The following is a 17000-nucleotide window of genomic DNA, read 5'->3' on the forward strand; positions in this document are numbered from 1 at the left end:
GCTCAAATGTGGCCTGTCTCTCTACACCAACTGTGCAGGTGAACTCACTGCCCTCCCCCTTACATTGGACATGACCCCCAGGGGTGTAAATCTCCCTGGCAATGTGGGACAGGACTCTTGGGGATGAGCCTGGTCTGGCATCATGGGAGTAAGAAAGTCTTCTTGACTAAAAGGAGGAAGAGAAATGAAAAGAAATAAAGTTTCAGTGGCTGAGAGATTTCAAATAGGATCGAGAGGTCATTCTGGGAGCTATTCTTAAGCATTGTATAGATATCCTCTTTCAGGTTTTGTCTATTGGAGTAGCTAGAGGGAAATGCCTAAAACTGTTCAACTGTAATCCATAGCCTTGATTCTTGAAAATGAATACATGACTATATACTTTTACAGTGTGACCTGTGATTGTGAAAACCTTGTGACTGACACTCTCTTCATTCAGTGAACAGACAGAGGAGTTAAAAAATACAGACAAAAATAAATAAATAATAGGGGCTATGGGGTATGTTAAGTGACATATAGAATTCCCCCACTAAATTCTGATTAAGTTGCCAAATATTAAAATATAACCAAAGTACAGGATTAATAAAAAAAAAGTCACTGAGAATAGAAAAAGAAAAAGCTCCTCTACACTAATACTCTGGGCACTACAAATGTAAACAGCAATGTGATACTAATTTCACCCTATGGATTTATAAAATGTTAAGATATTGATAATGATCAACATTGCTGAAGGTATGGGGAAACAAGTACTGTTGTGCACTGCCTGGAGAAGTGTAACTGGTAAAACCACTTTGAAGAACAATTCGACAGCATCCATTTAAAAATTTAAAAGTGCCATTCAGCAATTCCATATTTCAATATAACAGTAGAGAAACACTTGCACCTGTTCATAAGGAAGCATACACAAAGACAGCTATTGTGTCAGTGTTTGGACTAATAAATAATTGGAAACAACCTAAATTTCATCAGTAAGGGATTAAAGTAGATTTATATGTGCTGACATGCTCAGAATCCAAGATACATTGTTGTGTGGGGAAAAAAAGAAGTGACAAATGGAAATAAGCAGTATGCTATTCTTATGTAAAACAGTTTGAACAAAACAGTTTGAATACTGTATACCATGTACTCTGCATACACGCATACATGCATACATGCAAATGCAAAAAAAGTACTGAGAGGATGCTCAACTAAATTGCTAACTGTGAGTATGTGCAGAGAAGAGGACAGAGGACCAGGGTTGAGGATGACAGTCAGAGATGTTTCCTTTCTCTATAATGTTTCAGCTTTTCTTTTAAGAAAAATTTTCCTCCATGACTTAGGTTGCAAGTAATTTAATATACATATTTCTCTCCCATAGCAATGCATTGGTTCATACTCAAGTGGAGGTGGCATATCGCTGGATTAAAGCAAGAGTTTTGACCAGTGTTTTTTAGTCAAAATTTGACCAATTTTTTTTTTTTAAGAGGATGCCAACCTTCTTCTTTAGCTGAACATCAGAACTCATTCTAGGTTCCTGTGAAGAAATAGAATCTTGAGTTCTTCATGGTCCAATTCTTATTGCAAATTTAATTCTGAGAAATAATATTCATGGAATATTGAACAGGAAACATGCAAGCCATCTATTTTTCAGATGACTTTTATTTTACCTTTAGTTTTAGTTAGACTATTAGAGCAATTAATTCCTGGATCATATTGTGTTTTCCTATGCAAAATTGTTTCAATGTGTGCCATAGTCGCTATTCAGGCCACAGAATCATGATTGCATTTACCACTGGAATGTTGTTGAGGCTATAATCCAATATACCTGATGATATCTCCCCTTTTTAGAACCTTGGGGAAATTTTTCTCACATCTCACCACTAAAAACAGTTTATGCTATTAAACCTTACCATCAGGGAATCCCTTGATACTGATTTAGGGACACCCAAATCAATAGGCCATGCCCTCAATCATGAAGCTTACTCTTGTGAAGCTTATATAGGCAGCATAGAAGCTTTTGACTACCTATAGGCATGCCTAAGAGTTACTTCTGGAAGACCTCTGTTGTTGCTTAGATGTGGCCTCACTCTCTCTAAGCCCAACTCTACAAGTGAAATCCTTAAGAACACCTAGGGCAATTTATGAGATTCCACAAAAGTTCCAGGCACTAGGGTAACTTGCCAGAAACCTACAACCTCCAGATGGGTCACTGGTCCAGATAAGTCCTGAAACCTAGCCCAGCCTCTCCAGAATATCAGATAGTTCCACGTCCCTACCTCATATTAGTGACAGACCCTCCCAATATCAAAAATTTAGAATTGCCATAGCCCAAACGACCTCAATGAGAGGTATGGAAAGATCAAAGGTGATGGTAGAATTTTACATAGAAGATAGGACTTAATAAATGAATCATTAAATTGATATCTCTTTTAGTCTTCAATATTTTAAGCAGCTAGAAGTAAAAACTTAAAATTGTGAAATTGTAGCCCATGCCAAAGTCTGAAATATGTTCTACATCTAATTGTGGTGCTGTGCTTGGAAATTTATAGCTTTTTTGTCTATATGTTATTTTTCACCAAAAAAAGAAGGAAAAAAAGTTGATTGTGATGATAAAAAAGTATTTAAGCCCTCTAGCTTTCTATATTTTGGAGCAGCTATAAAGCAAAATATGAGAGGCTCATATGGTAGCCCATGACAAACTCTGGGTTCTATCCTGAAACCACTTTTTGAAGAGTGCTTTAAAAACTATTGCTTTTTAATATCTTTGCTTTGTATTATGTTATACTATGCAAAAAAAAGTTAAAAAAAAAACAAACAAAGCAAAACAGTTTATGCTTCCCCAAAGGAGTTGATTTATACATCCTGTAGATCTTTTACCTGATTGTGGTTCGGACTTTGCTTTACCAGCTAGGGAGCTCAGATGCAAACTGCAGTGCTCCTTTAGCACCCAAACCAATTATAATTTGCATTCACTTTGTGAATTCTTCTTACTTTTGATTTCATTTTATTTTGCAAGCCTCTACTTTCTTCTCATTCCAGTTTCCACATGTATTAGACAGGGTTCTCTAGAGAAATAGAATCAACAGGAGATATCTGTAAATACAAGATTTATGAAAGTGTCTCATGCATCTGTGGGAATGCAAGAGTCCCAAATCCATAGGTCAGGCTACAAGGCTGCCAACTCCGATGAAGAGACTGGACAAACTTCATAGGAAGGCTCGTGGCTGAAGAAACAATGAAAATTCTCTCTTCTCTCTTAAAGGTCTTCAACTGATTGGATCAAATCGAACTGTTTGGATTATCTTGTTTGCAGGAGTTGATCACAGATGTAATCAGCCACAGCTGCAATCAACTGAATGACAATTTAATAAACCAGCCTTCTGGTTTATCAACCAGTCTCAAAGTAATCTTGCAGTAATGGTTATGCCAGTGCTTGCCTGACCAGACAACTGGGGACCATCATCTGGCCAAGTTGGCACCAGATCCTGACCATCACAGTCCACCCCTTGTCAACTTGGCAGCTATACACATCACCTTAAAACATCCTTAATCTCTAAACCGAACACAATGACAGAAATATGTTTGCCCAACAATACTCAAAGGTCTTGCATACAGACAGAAACACACTAAATCTTTCCAGAATAGGGTGCAAGTCCTTAGGTAACATTCACTCTTAAACTTGATATCATATAACTTAAATACTATAACATGAACATGCAAATTATGTTATATGATAAGAAGAAAAGAAGATATTTTCCTTATGAGCAAGTACGAACATAATCATAACAAAACAAGGAGGAAATATTCATACCTCCACAGTTCCTTGTTTCTGTAATGGTCATGCGGTCATAGTTCATATTTATTATACCTTCTTCTACAACCCATTCCATGTTCTCTTTACCCTCAACAAGCATTGGAGCTGGCCATGGTTCTTTTCCTGGTGGGGTGACCCAAATCTTCATTCCTGAAGATTCTGGGCCATTGGTAGCCCTGCTTGGATTTGGTTGTTGCAGTTTTCCATTGACTTAATCACGGGGCATGGTGGTACTAAGAGACAGCCTAGGGGATCTCCTGTATTCCAGGTTTGCTGGTTTGGAAGGAAGTATGCCCCCTAAGAAAAGCCATGTTTTAATATAAATCCCATTTCATAAAGGTAGAATAATCTCTATTCAATACTGTATGTTTGAAACTATGATTGGATCATCTCCCTGGATGATGTAATTTAGTCAAGAGTGGTTGTTAAACTGGATTAAGGGATGATATGTCTCCACCCATTTGGATGGGTCTTGATTGGTTTACTGGAGTCCTATAAAAGAGGAAACATTTTGGAGAATGAGCAATTCAGAGAGAGCAGAGAATGCTGCAGCACCACGAAGCAGAGAGTCCACCAGCCAGTGACCTTTGGAGATGAAGAAGGAAAACGCCTCCCGGGGAGCTTCATGAAACGGGAAGCCAGGAGAAGATGCTAGCAGATGACGTCGTGTTTGCCATGTGCCCTTCCAGCTGAGAGAGAAGCTCTGACTGTGTTCGCCATGTGCCTTCTCACTTGAGAGAGAAATCCTGAACTTCATTGGCCTTCTTGAACCAAGCTATCTTGCCCTGGATGCATTTTATTGGTCATTTCTATAGACCTGTTTTAACTGGGACATTTTCTCGGCCTTAGAACTATAAACTTGCAACTCATTAAATTCCCCTTGTAAAAAGCCATTCCGTTTCTGGCAGCTAGCAAACTAGAACACCAGGAAAACTCTTGTTTATCTCCATTGTGTAGTTGCCATCCTATTTCCCCTTGATAATCAGGATCAATCACCCCAGCCAGTACAGTAATCCCCTTCCTTGCCTGTTGATTCAGAGGTATAAGAAGCCCAAAATGGCCAGATGGCAGTCTTAACTTCCTGTTCAATGGTATCATTGTTGTGTTTCCTATTAGGAGCACGTCTCCTTTTGGAATTAAGTCCTGTAAACTAGCAGAGCTTAAGGTTTCAGGGACAGGAAGTAAAAATTGTCCTAGTGGATCACTAGGGGTGATAGTGAGTGGTGCCACTCCCATTTCCATCCCTGATTCCTGGACCCATGAATCCTGGCCAAGGGAGAAACAGCACCATTCAGTGGATGCAGATTAAGAACATATGCAGCCTCTTGGAGAACACTGCCCCAGCTGTGTAAGGTATTGTCACCTACTTGGCACTGGAATTGGGTCTTCAAAAGGCTATTCCATTGTTCTATCCACCCAGCTGCCCCTGGATGATGGGAAACATGATAAGACCAGAGAATTCCATGAGCATGTGCCAGTTACTGCATTTTATTTGCTGTGAAGTGGGTTCCTTGATAAGAAGCAATGCTGTGTGGAATACCATGCTGGTGGACAAGGCATTCCATAAGTTCATGGATGATAGTTTTGGTGGAACCATTGCATGTAGGGAAGGCAAACCCATATCTGGAGTATGTGTCTATTCCAGTCAGAACAAATCATTTCCCCTTCCATGAGGGAAATGGTCCAATGTAATCAACCTGCCACCAGGTAGCAGACTGATAACCTCAGGGAATGGTGCCATATTGCGGACTGAGTGTGGGTCTCTGCTGCTAGCAGATTGGGCACTCAGCAGTGGCTACAACCAGGTCAGTCTTGGTGAGTAAAATATTTTTGCAATTCACTTTAATTCTTTTTGTGTTTCTTAAAAGAAGGCATAAGCATATAAGTGAATAAAATATAATCCATCTTTTATTGGGACCATAAGACAATTTAGAATATTGAGATATTTTTAGACAAAAGAGCTATGTGAGTAGAGAAAGACAAATTTTACAGATTTCATGAGAAGTTTCAATTTTGTTTTCGCCCACATATAAGGAATAAGGCTCTTAGGTTCTACTGGGCGTAGAAGAAAGATGGTGACTGATCCAGCAAATGTGGCATTTCTATACACTACAGGGATAAATTTATGCTTTAGGTTTACATAAAAATATTACCCTAATGGGTCAATTTGTCCTTTGCATGTAAGTTTTACAGATTTTTCTTGTATGTCTGAAGAGGTGAATTGAGATTTTCAGGAAATTTTTCTGGAACCACAGATAATACTGGGTTTTATGACTTCAGAGATAATACACCCTATCAAAAATTGTCACAGAGGCCCTGCTCTTTGGGAGATAAATAGGCCCATGGATAAGAACACACTCTTGTTTAGGTTCTTTGAATGCAAACAGACATAAATGGGATACTAAACAATAATGCCATCAAAAGATGTAGTTGAAAAATTTTGATAATAATTTGTATATGTATCAATTTATATGTACATAAAAATATATACAGTACTACTGAACCATCTGTGCACACTAATAATAACTTATATTTTAATAGTATTTCATAGTTTACAACATTCTGATACACTAATCATTCTCTTTGTTTTCATCGCAGCAACTCTGTGGATTATTAACATTATTTATTCATTTTCAGAAGTCAGAAAACTTATCTCAGATAAGTGACTTGCCCATGGTTACACACACAACTATTAAATTGTTGCGTTAGGACTGTTATACCAGGTGGTCTTCTATTATTATTTTAATACATTATATTTTGATTGACTGATGCTAATTTTATAATTTTTGTTCTATAATTGCTTATGAGAAAACACTTCCAGTAATTAAGGAGCTAATGCTGTGTGTTCTCTTTCTGGGAATATGGTGGGCTATTTTAGTTGGACCAATTCTTTCTCTAAATATTGACTAAAAATAATGGATTATAAATAATTTCTGGGGAATTCAAGGGTAGTTCAGTGGTAGAATTCTCGCCTGCCATACAGGACACCTGGGTTTGATTCCTGGCCCATGCACTTCCCAAACAAGCAAACAAACAAATGAAAAACCAACCAAACAAAAATTCAACAAACAATGCTACAATGAGGGGTTACTCACATGAAAAAGAATGAAATGTGACCCCCACCATACAGCATACAAAAAAAAAAACACTACTGAAAATCACCAAAGAGATTAAAAAAAAAAAGTAGCAAGGAGCTAATAATCCCAAACCAAAGGGAAGTAGAAACCAAGAGAAGAAAAGAGCGCATGGGAGACGATTTAATCTTAAAAGCATTTGCCAATTGTGGCAAACTCGAACTTTGGTTTTGATGGACTCTCAGATCTCAAGATGAGAACATAGTTGGAGTTCCTCCCAATTTTAAGCTGGATTCCAAAGACTACAATCTCAGGGCAAGGAGAAGCAGATATAATCCCTTTACTGTATTTGTAGCTTGAGTTCATGTCCCTTGGGCCATTATGGCCATGAACTTGATTTAATGTGTTCTCAGTGCAAATCTTCTCTAGAGGAAGGCATTTTCATTCTAGGCAATAAGTAATTTCTACAAATTCAAAGATAGCAAGCAGCACAAAGTTAAAGATAACTATGTACAAAAGGAAACAAAATGGGGGGGGACTTCAGGGAAGATGGTGGAATAGGAGAGGCAGAGCTAACTTCTTCACAATGGAATAATTAGAGAAAACACAGAAATGATGTGGACAGCAGTTCCAGGGTATGAGTGGTCAGAGAGGGACTTCTACATTATATAGAGTGGAGAAATTACGATGAAAGGAAAGGGTGAGTTTATTTAATCATGACCGCCTGTGGGGCTGCTGCTATGCACTGGCCAGGGCAGGTGAGAGAGGAGTTAAGTACTCCCCCATTCCCATCTCCACAGCTCTTTCAGTCTCACAGCTGGGAGCTCCCGAGTGGAAATTTGGAAATCGACAGACTTGTTTTAGCCACATAATGCATTTAGCCACCTTGTTGCAGTGCAAAGTGCTACCCTCCAACTCTGAAACAGGCCTCTGCAGATGCCTGGTTTTGGGGAGGACTGGGGGGCCCTCCTCTCAGGAAGAGAGGAGATGCAGAGCAGAGCCAATGTGACACTTAGAAGGTGACAGAGACACTCTGTGTTCTGCTGCCATATCCTTCCTCCATGGAGACCCACGGTGCTTGTGGCATGCACAAGCAGAGAGGTGGGAAAAAGGGATATTGCTGCACAGAAGCATCAAGACCACCTCCCTCACCCTAGAGGCCAGCTGGTGCATGGTTGGGAGCGGGGGGAAGGGCAGGGATCTTGCAGGCCAAGGGAAAGCAGGGCATGTCTGAGATGGCTGATGGCTTGGGAAAGTGAATTTTTCAGTCCCACAGCCCAGGGTTTTTCCACTCAGAATCACGAGACCATTATTCTGACAAACGGATTCTCTGCCGAGTTGCACAATGCCCACACCTCGCCCTCAAGGCTGGTGGTCTCCAGCACACATGGAAACCTCCTACACTGATGGAATTTTCACCTGGTTTGGACCCTGCCCAGCAGACTGCCACAGTCCGGGATCAAGCAAGCTTGAGGGGAAGAGGTGGCCCTAGAGCGCTATCTGCTGATAAGACCTGGAAAGTGCACTCCAGCAAACTGTTTCTCTGTCAAATCCTTTACAGATGTCCAATAGACTTGCATCTTCTGCAGGCCTTGATCTTCGTTTGACTTGGAATTACTGATAAGCCAAGTGCCAAAGGAGACCTTCAATGCAAACCTAAGCAAGTGTAAAATCTTAGGTGAGTGAGGGAAATCAACTTTCAAAATAACCTTATCGAGAAAACCAAATGCTGAGAAATATACTGAAAATCACAATCCACATAAAGATGCAAAAAGATATGGGCAAGCCAAATGACCAAATATAAAAACCAGAGGAGACACAGAATTTGGAACAACTAATTAAAGACATACATACAAATCTCCAAAATAAACTCAATGGGTTGTCTAAAGACATGAAGAATATCAAGAAGATTCTAGAGGAGCAAATAGAAGAATTTGAAAGAATAAATAGGAAAATAGAAGCTCTTATGGAAATAAAAGATACTGTAAATCAACTTAAAAATATGTTAGAGACATGCAACAGCAGATTTGAAGAGGCAGGAGAAAGAATTAAGTGAACTAGAAGACAGGACAATTGAATATGAATGCACAAAAGAACAAATGGTGAAGAAGATGGAAAAAATTGAATTGGATCTCAGGGAAATGATGGACCATATGAAGTGCACAAATATAAGTATCATTGATGTCTCAGAAAGAGAAGAGTAGAGTAAAGGGCTAGGAAGATTACTTGAGGAGATAATTGAGGGAAACTTCCCAACCTTTATAAAAGACATGTAAATTAAAGAAGTCCAACAAACTCCAAATAGACCAACTCCATGACACCATACTAATTAGATATTCAAATGCTGAAGAGAAGGAAAAAGCCCTGAAAGCAACAACAGAAAAACAATCTACCACATAAAAAGAAAGCCATGTAAGACCAAGTACTTACTACTCAATGGGCACCATGGAGACAAGAAGGCAATGGTATGACATATTTGAGATTCTAAAAGAGAAAAATTGCCAGCCAAGAATACATTATTCAGCAAAGCTATCCTTCAAAAGTGAGAGAGAGTTTAAAATTTTCACAGACAAACAAATGCTGAGAGAATTTGTTAACAGAAGACCAGCCCTGCAAGAAATATTAAAGAGAGTTCTGTCAGCTGAAGAAGAAAAAAAAAAAGACAGAAGAGAGAGGTCTGGAGAAAGGCAAATTATTGAAGAGTGTTAATAGGGGTAACTAAAAGGAAGAAAAGAGAGAGTGAAAAAACAGATCTGATAAATAAAAATCAGGGATAAAATGGTTTGTTCACATACTGCCTTTACAGTAAAATCTTTGAATGTAAATGATTAAATTCCCTAATTAAAAGATACAGATAAGCAGAATGAATTAAAAAGTGTGATCCAACCATATGCTGCTTATAAGAGATTTAGTCTAGACCCAAGGATACAAATAGATTGAAAGTAAAAGGATGGAAAAAGATATTCCATGCAAGGTGTAACCAAAATAAAGCAGGGCTAGCTATACAAATATCAGACAAAATAGACTTTAAATGTAAAGATGTCATAAGAGATAAAGAATGACACTGTATATTATTAAAAGGGATATTTCACTAAGATGAAATAACAATCATAAATGTTTACTTAATCCAATCAAGGAACTCCAGAGTACATGAGGCAAACATTGACAATATTGTAGAAGGCATTAGAAATTTCTACAATAATAGTGGGAGACTTCAATACACCACTCTTTTCTGTAGATAGAACAAACAGATAGAGGATCAATAAGGAAACATAGAACCTAAACAATGTGATAAATAAGTTAGATCTTGTAGACATATATAGATTGTTGCATCCTGAAATACCAGGATATACATTCTTCTCTAGTGCTCCTGGAACGTTCTCTAGTATAGATCATATGCACAAAACAGGTCTCAACAAATTTAAGGAGATTGAATTTTTTCAAGGCACTTACCCTGACCATAATGGAATGAAGCTGGAAATCAATAACCAACAAAGTACCAGAATTGTCACAAATATATGAAGATTAACTGCATACTCTTAAACAACCAGTGGTCAAAGAAGAAATTGCCTGAGAAATTTGTGAATATTTGGAGGTGAATGAAAACAGGAACACAGCATATAAAAACCTATGGGATACAGTGGAGGCAGTGGTGAGGGGACATTTATGCCTCTAAATGCATACATTAAAGAGGAAGAAAGAGGTAAAACTAAAGACCTAAATGAACAACTGAAGAAGTTAGAGAGCTAAAACAAAAACAGAAAAATAACCCTAATGCAAGTAAAAGAAAGGAAATATCAGAGGTTAAAGCAGAAATAAATGAACCGGAGAGGAGCAACAAAATTAAAAAAACATGGAGAAGTAATAAAACAGAAAGTTGATTCTTTGAGAAGATCAACAAGATTGACAAACCATTAACTGGACTGACAAAGTCACAAAGAGAGAAGATACAAATAAACAAAATCAGAAATGAGAGGAGAGCCATCACCATGGATCCTGAAAAAAAAATCATAAGCTTTTTCACAGTGGCTTTGCCACCAGAACACAAGTGTCATGATATCTTAATATCACTGTATTTAAGCCAAAATAGGAAAGGTAAAGACTCATGTCATGGTCGGGTTCATGTGTCAACTTGGCCAAGTTGTGGTACCTGTTTGTCTGGTTGGACAAGTGCTGGCCTGTCTGTTGCAAGGATGACATTTCATAAAATTAGATCACGATCATGTCAACTGCATACACAGCTGATTCCATTTGTAATCAGCCAAAGGGGAGCGTCTTCTGCAATTAGTGATGCTTAATCTAATCACAGGAAGCCTTTTAAGGAAGATTCAGAAGAGGCAGATTCTATTCCTGCTTTGGCTGGTGAGCCTCTCCTATGGAGTTCATCCAGACCCTCCATTGGAGTCATCGGCTTCACAGTCTGCCCTGTGGATTTTGGATCTGCATTCCCACGGTCAATGAGAATTGACCCATTGTCAGTTATAAATTTCATATTTGCGAGTGTTCCCTGTTGATTCTGTTTCTCTAGAGAACCCTAACTAATACATCTTGGTACCAGGAGTGGTTCTTAAGAAAGAGAATCTTAAAAATGGGTTTTTATGAATGGTTTTCTACTCTGACTGGACTCAAAGACACTAAGGACTCTGATTCCCATAATCAGAATGACACTCCCAATCCATGGAGTGAGTTGGCAAAAGAGATAGTCAAAATATCACCATTCGATTCTCCTAATGCTTCGCTTGTATGAAGCCAGGCTGGGGGATAATGTTTTTGACACCTTTACAGAGTTTTGTAGAAATAAGAGGTATAGAGACGTTGGTTGGTTGTTGTTAGATACACTGGCTACATTAAGGAATGAAAGGGATGGGCTTAAGTCTTCAAACAAGAAGTTTAAGTGCTGCCTGACAGATGTAGATGTTTCTATGAGTATCCTGAAGGAAAATCTTATTTCCTGAAGCCGTAGACTTGAGATCTCTGAAAATCAGACTCAGAATCTTATTGTTAGAGTAGCAACTTTACAACATAAACTGAAATCTCAATCTTGCATGGTGTCTGCTGTTAAAGTGAGGGCATTAATTGGAAAGGAGTGGGACCCTGGAAAGTGGGATGGTGACATATGGATTGATAATGATGTTGGGGGTGAGGTTGAAACCCTAGATCATGCTGAGTCTTCTCTAGATAACCCTGTAACAGTTTGCCCTGAGGACATAACTGCCCCACCTCCAGCCTGCTTTGAGGAGTTGACCACCCAACCTCCTCCTGAAGGGATTAGCCCTTGAGTGATTAATCCTGTTTCACCAGATGAAACTGCAAATGAAGGCCCTGAAGCAAATGGCTTGGAAGATATTTCTAATTCTTTTCATGACCCACCCCCACCACCCCTCATTTGTTCCAGACCTATAACTAGACTAAAGTCCCAACAGGCCCCTAAAGGTGAGGTACAAAGTATCACACATGAGGAGGTACGTTATACTCCAAAAGAACTGTGTGAGTTTTCCAATTTATATAGACAGAAATCAGGGGAATATGTGTGGCAATGGATTTAAGGGTGTGGGATAATGGTGGGAGGAATATAAGGCTGGATCAGGCTGAATTTATTGATATAGGCCCACTAAGCAGAGATTCTGCATTCAGTGTTACAGCTTGGGCAGTTAGAAAAGATATTAACAGTTTGTTTGGATGGTTGGTTGAAACATGGATCAAAAGGTGGCCAACATTACCTGAGGTTGAAATGCCAGAACTGCCCTGATATAATGTAGATGAGGGGACCCAGAGGCTTAGAGAGATTGGGATGTTAGAGTGGATTTATCATGCAAAGCCTGCTCTTACACCCCAGGAATGTCCGGAGGATGCACCTTTTACCAGAACAGTGAGAAATAAATTTGTGAGACTAGCACCATCATCCCTAAAGAGCTCTGTGGTTGCATTTCTCTGTAGGTCAGATATTACTGCAGGAACTGCTGTCACTGAGCTGGAATCCTTAAACACAATGGGGATGCTGGGATCCTGAGTTGACAGAAGCCAGGTGGCTGCACTTAATCACCAAAGACAGGGTAGATGTGGCTATAATAGACAGCAAATTCAAAGCAGGTGTCAAAATTATATGACATTGGAGATTTGTGGTATTGGCTAGTAAATCATGGGGTACCTAGAAATACAATAGAAGGGAAGTTTACTAAATTATTGTTTGAGCTGTATAAACAAAACAGTTCTAGGTCAAGTGAACAAAAGTCTAACCTGAATTACAAAAATACAGAGTCATGGCCCCTTAATCAATTTCCAGACTTGAAACAGTTTACAGACCCAGAGCTGCTTGAATGAAGGGGAGGCCAGGTTCCTTTGGGGGAGAACCCTGTTACACTGCCACAAATTTATACTGTTAATCTTCCTCCAAGCCTTCCCCAAGGAGACCGACGGCCTTTTACCATGGTAACTGTGCATTGGGGAAAAGGAAATGATATTTTGGGGATTATTAGACACTGGTTCAGAAGTGACATTAATTCCAGGGGACCCAAAACGTCACTCTGGTCCACCAGTCAGAGTGGGGGCTTATGGAGGCCAGGTGATCAATGAAGTTTTTGCTCAGGTTCATCTCACAGTGGGTCCAGTGGGTCCCTGGACCCATCCTGTAGTTATTTCCCCAGTTCCAGAATGTATAATTGGTATAGACATACTGAGCAACTGGCAGAATCCCCACATTGGCTCTCTAACTGGTGCAGTGAGGGCTATTATGGTAGGAAAGGCCAAATGGAAGCCACTAGAACTGCCCCTAACAAGCAAAATAGTAAATCAGAAGCAATACCAGATTCCTGCAGGGATTGCAGATATTACTGCCACTTTTAAGGACTTGAAAGATGCAAGGGTGGTGCTTCCCACCACATCCCCATTCAACTCTCCTTTGGCCTGTGCAGAAAACAGATGGATCTTGGAGGATGACAGTGAATTATCATAAGCTCAACCAGGTGGTAACTCCAATTGCAGCTGCTGTTCCAAATGTGGTATCATTGCTTGAGCAAATCAGTACATGCCCTGGTACCTTGTATGCAGCTATTGATCTGGCAAATGCTTTTTTCTCAATAGCTATTAGTAGGGACCACCAGAAACAGTTTGTTTTCAGCTGGTAAGGTCAGCAATATGCTTTTACTGTCCTACCTCAGGAGTATATCAACTCTCCAGCCCTATGTCATAATCTTATCTGCAGAGGCCTTGATTGCTTCTCCCTCCCACAAGATATCACACTGGTCCATTTTATATTGATGATATCATGTTGATTGGACCTAGTGAGCAAGAAGTAGTAACTACTCTAGATTTACTGGTAAGGCATTTGCATGTCAGAGGATGGGAGATAAATCCAACAAAAATACAGGGGCCTTCCACCTCAGTGAAATTTCTAGGTGTCCAGTGGTGTGGGGCATGTCAAGATATTCCTTCTAAGATGAAGAATAAGTTGCTGCATCTGGCCCCTTCTATGACCAAAAAAGAGGCACAATGCCTGGTTGGACTTTTTGGATTTGGCAACAACATATTCCTCATTTGGGTGTGCTATTCTGTCCCATTTATTGAGTGGCCAGAAAAGCTGCTAGTTCTGAGTGGGTACCTGAACAAGAGAAGGCTCTGCAACAGGTCCAGGCTGCTGTACAAGCTGCTCTGCCACTTGGGCCGTATGGTCCAACAGATCCAATGGTGCTGGAAGTGTCAGTGACAAATAGAGATGCTGTCCAGAGCCTTTGGCAGGCCCCTATAGGAGAATCACAATGCAGACCCTTAGAATTTTGGAGCAAAACCTTGAACCACATCCAGCTGAAGTGCTTGCTGAGGGTAAAGGGAACATGGAATGGGTAGTGGAAGAAGGTAGTGATAAATATGAACTTCGACCACATGATCAGTTACAGAAACAAGGACTGTAATGCTGTTTTGTTCATGTTATACTATTTAAGTTGTAATATATCAAGTTTAAGATTGAATATTACCCAAGGATTTGCATCCTATTCTGGAGAAATTTAATGTGTTTACAGTTATATGCAGGACAGTTGAGTATTGTTTGGTGAAAGAAAAAAGTGTGTATTTTATTGTTTTTTGTTTAGAAATTAAGTATGGTTTAAGGTGGTATGTATAGCTGCCAAGTTGACAAGGAGTGGACTGTCATTGTTAAGTTCATGTGTCAACTTGGCCAAGTGGTGATACCTGTTTGTCTGGTTGGGCAAGTGCTGGCTTGTCTGTTGCTATGACATTTCATAGAATTAAATCATAATCATGTCAGCTACATCCATAGCTGATTCGATTTGTAATCAGCCAAAGGGGAGTGTCTTCTGCAATGAGTCATGCTTAATCTAATCATGGGAAGCCTTTTAAGGAAGATTCAGAAGAGACAGATTCTATTCCTGCTTCAGCTGGCGAGACTTTCCTGTGGAGTTTGTCCAGACTCTCCATCAGAGTCATTGGCTTCACAGCCTGCCCTGTGAATTTTGGATCTGCATTCTCGTGGTCACGTGAGACACTTTCACAAATTTTATATTTGCGAGTGTTCCCTGTTGATTCTGTTTCTCTAGAAAACCCTAATAATACAACTCATATCAACATGGTCATTATTGGACACATAGATTTGGGCAAGTCTCCCACTCCTGGCTATCTGATCTACAAATGTGGTGGAATTGACAAAAGAACCATTGAAAAATTTGAGAAAGGGGCCCTTTAAGTATGCCTGGGTCTTGGATAAACTAAAAGCTGAATGTGAGCCTGATATCACCATTGATATCTCCCTGTGGAAATTTGAGACTAGCAAGTATTATGTGACCATCATTGAATCCCAAGACACGGAGACTTTATTAAAAACATGATACAGGCACAACTCATGCTGACTGTGCTGTCCTCATTGTTGCTGCTGGTGTTAGTGAATTTGAAGCTGGGATATCCAAAAATGGACAGATCCGAGAGCATGCCCTCCTGGCCTAAACACTGGGCATGAAACAACTAATAGTTGGTGTTAACAAAATGGATTCCAATGAACCACCTTACAGTTAGAAGAGACATGAGGAAATTAAGCAAGTCAGCACCTATATTAAGAAAATTGACCACAATCCTGACACAGTAGCATTTGTACCAATTTCTGATTGGAATGGTGGCAACATGCTGGAGCCAAGTGCTAACATGCCTTGATTCAAGGGATGGGAAGTCACCTGTAAGAATGGCAATGTGAGTGGAATCATGCTGCTTGAAGCTCTGGATTGTATCCTGCCACCTACTCATCCAACTGACAAGCCATTGTTCTGCCTCTTCAGGATGTCTACAAAATTAGTGGAATTGGTATTTTGCCTATGTGCTGAGTGGAGACTGGTGTTCCAGAGTGGGCATGGTGGTCATATTTGCTCCAGTCAATGTTACAACTGAAGTAAACTCTGTTGAAATGCACCATAAAGCTTTGAGTGAACCTCTCCCTGGGGACAATATGGGCTTCAATGTCAAGAACATGTATGTAAAATATGTTTGTTGTGGCATTGTGGCTGGTAACAGCAAAAATGACCCACCAATGGAAGCAGCTGGCTTCACTGTTCAAGTGATTTTCCTGAACCGTCCAGACCAAACCGGTGCTGGCTATGCACCTATGCTGGTTTATCACACACCTCATATTGCTTGCAAGTTTGCTGAGCTGAAGGAGATGATTGATCACCATTTTGGCAAGAAACTGGAAGCTGGCCCCAAATTCCTGAAGTCTGGTGATCCTGCCATCGTTGATATGGTTCCTGGCAAGCCCATGTGTGTTGAGAGCTTCTCTGACTATCCTTGTCTGGATTGTTTTGCTGTCCATGATATGAGATAGTCAGTTGCTGTGGGCATCATCAAAGCAGTGGACAAGAAGACTGTTGGAGCTGGCAAGCTCACCAAGTCTGCCCAGAAAGCTCAGAAAGCTCAATGAATATTATCCATAACACCTGCCATCCCAGTCTTAATCAGTGGAGGAAGAATGGTCTCAAAACTGTCTCAATTGGCCATTTAAGTCTAATAGTAAAAGACTAGTTAATGATAACAATGCATCATAAAACCTTCAGAGGGAAAGGATTGTTTTGTGGACCATTTGTTTTTGTGTGGCAGTTTTAAGTTATTAGTTTTTAAAATCAGTACTTTTTAAATGGAAACAA

General features: G+C 39.8%; 1 pseudogene; it reads left to right on the forward strand.

Moving 5' to 3' along the window:
• The first annotated feature begins 7551 nt into the window (after positions 1 to 7551).
• On the forward strand, positions 7552 to 16777 carry LOC143647606 (elongation factor 1-alpha 1 pseudogene; annotated as a pseudogene).
• Positions 16778 to 17000: the final 223 nt, after the last annotated feature.

This window comes from Tamandua tetradactyla, chromosome 10 (genome assembly GCF_023851605.1).
Source record: "Tamandua tetradactyla isolate mTamTet1 chromosome 10, mTamTet1.pri, whole genome shotgun sequence".
NCBI classification, from domain to species: Eukaryota; Metazoa; Chordata; class Mammalia; order Pilosa; family Myrmecophagidae; genus Tamandua; species Tamandua tetradactyla.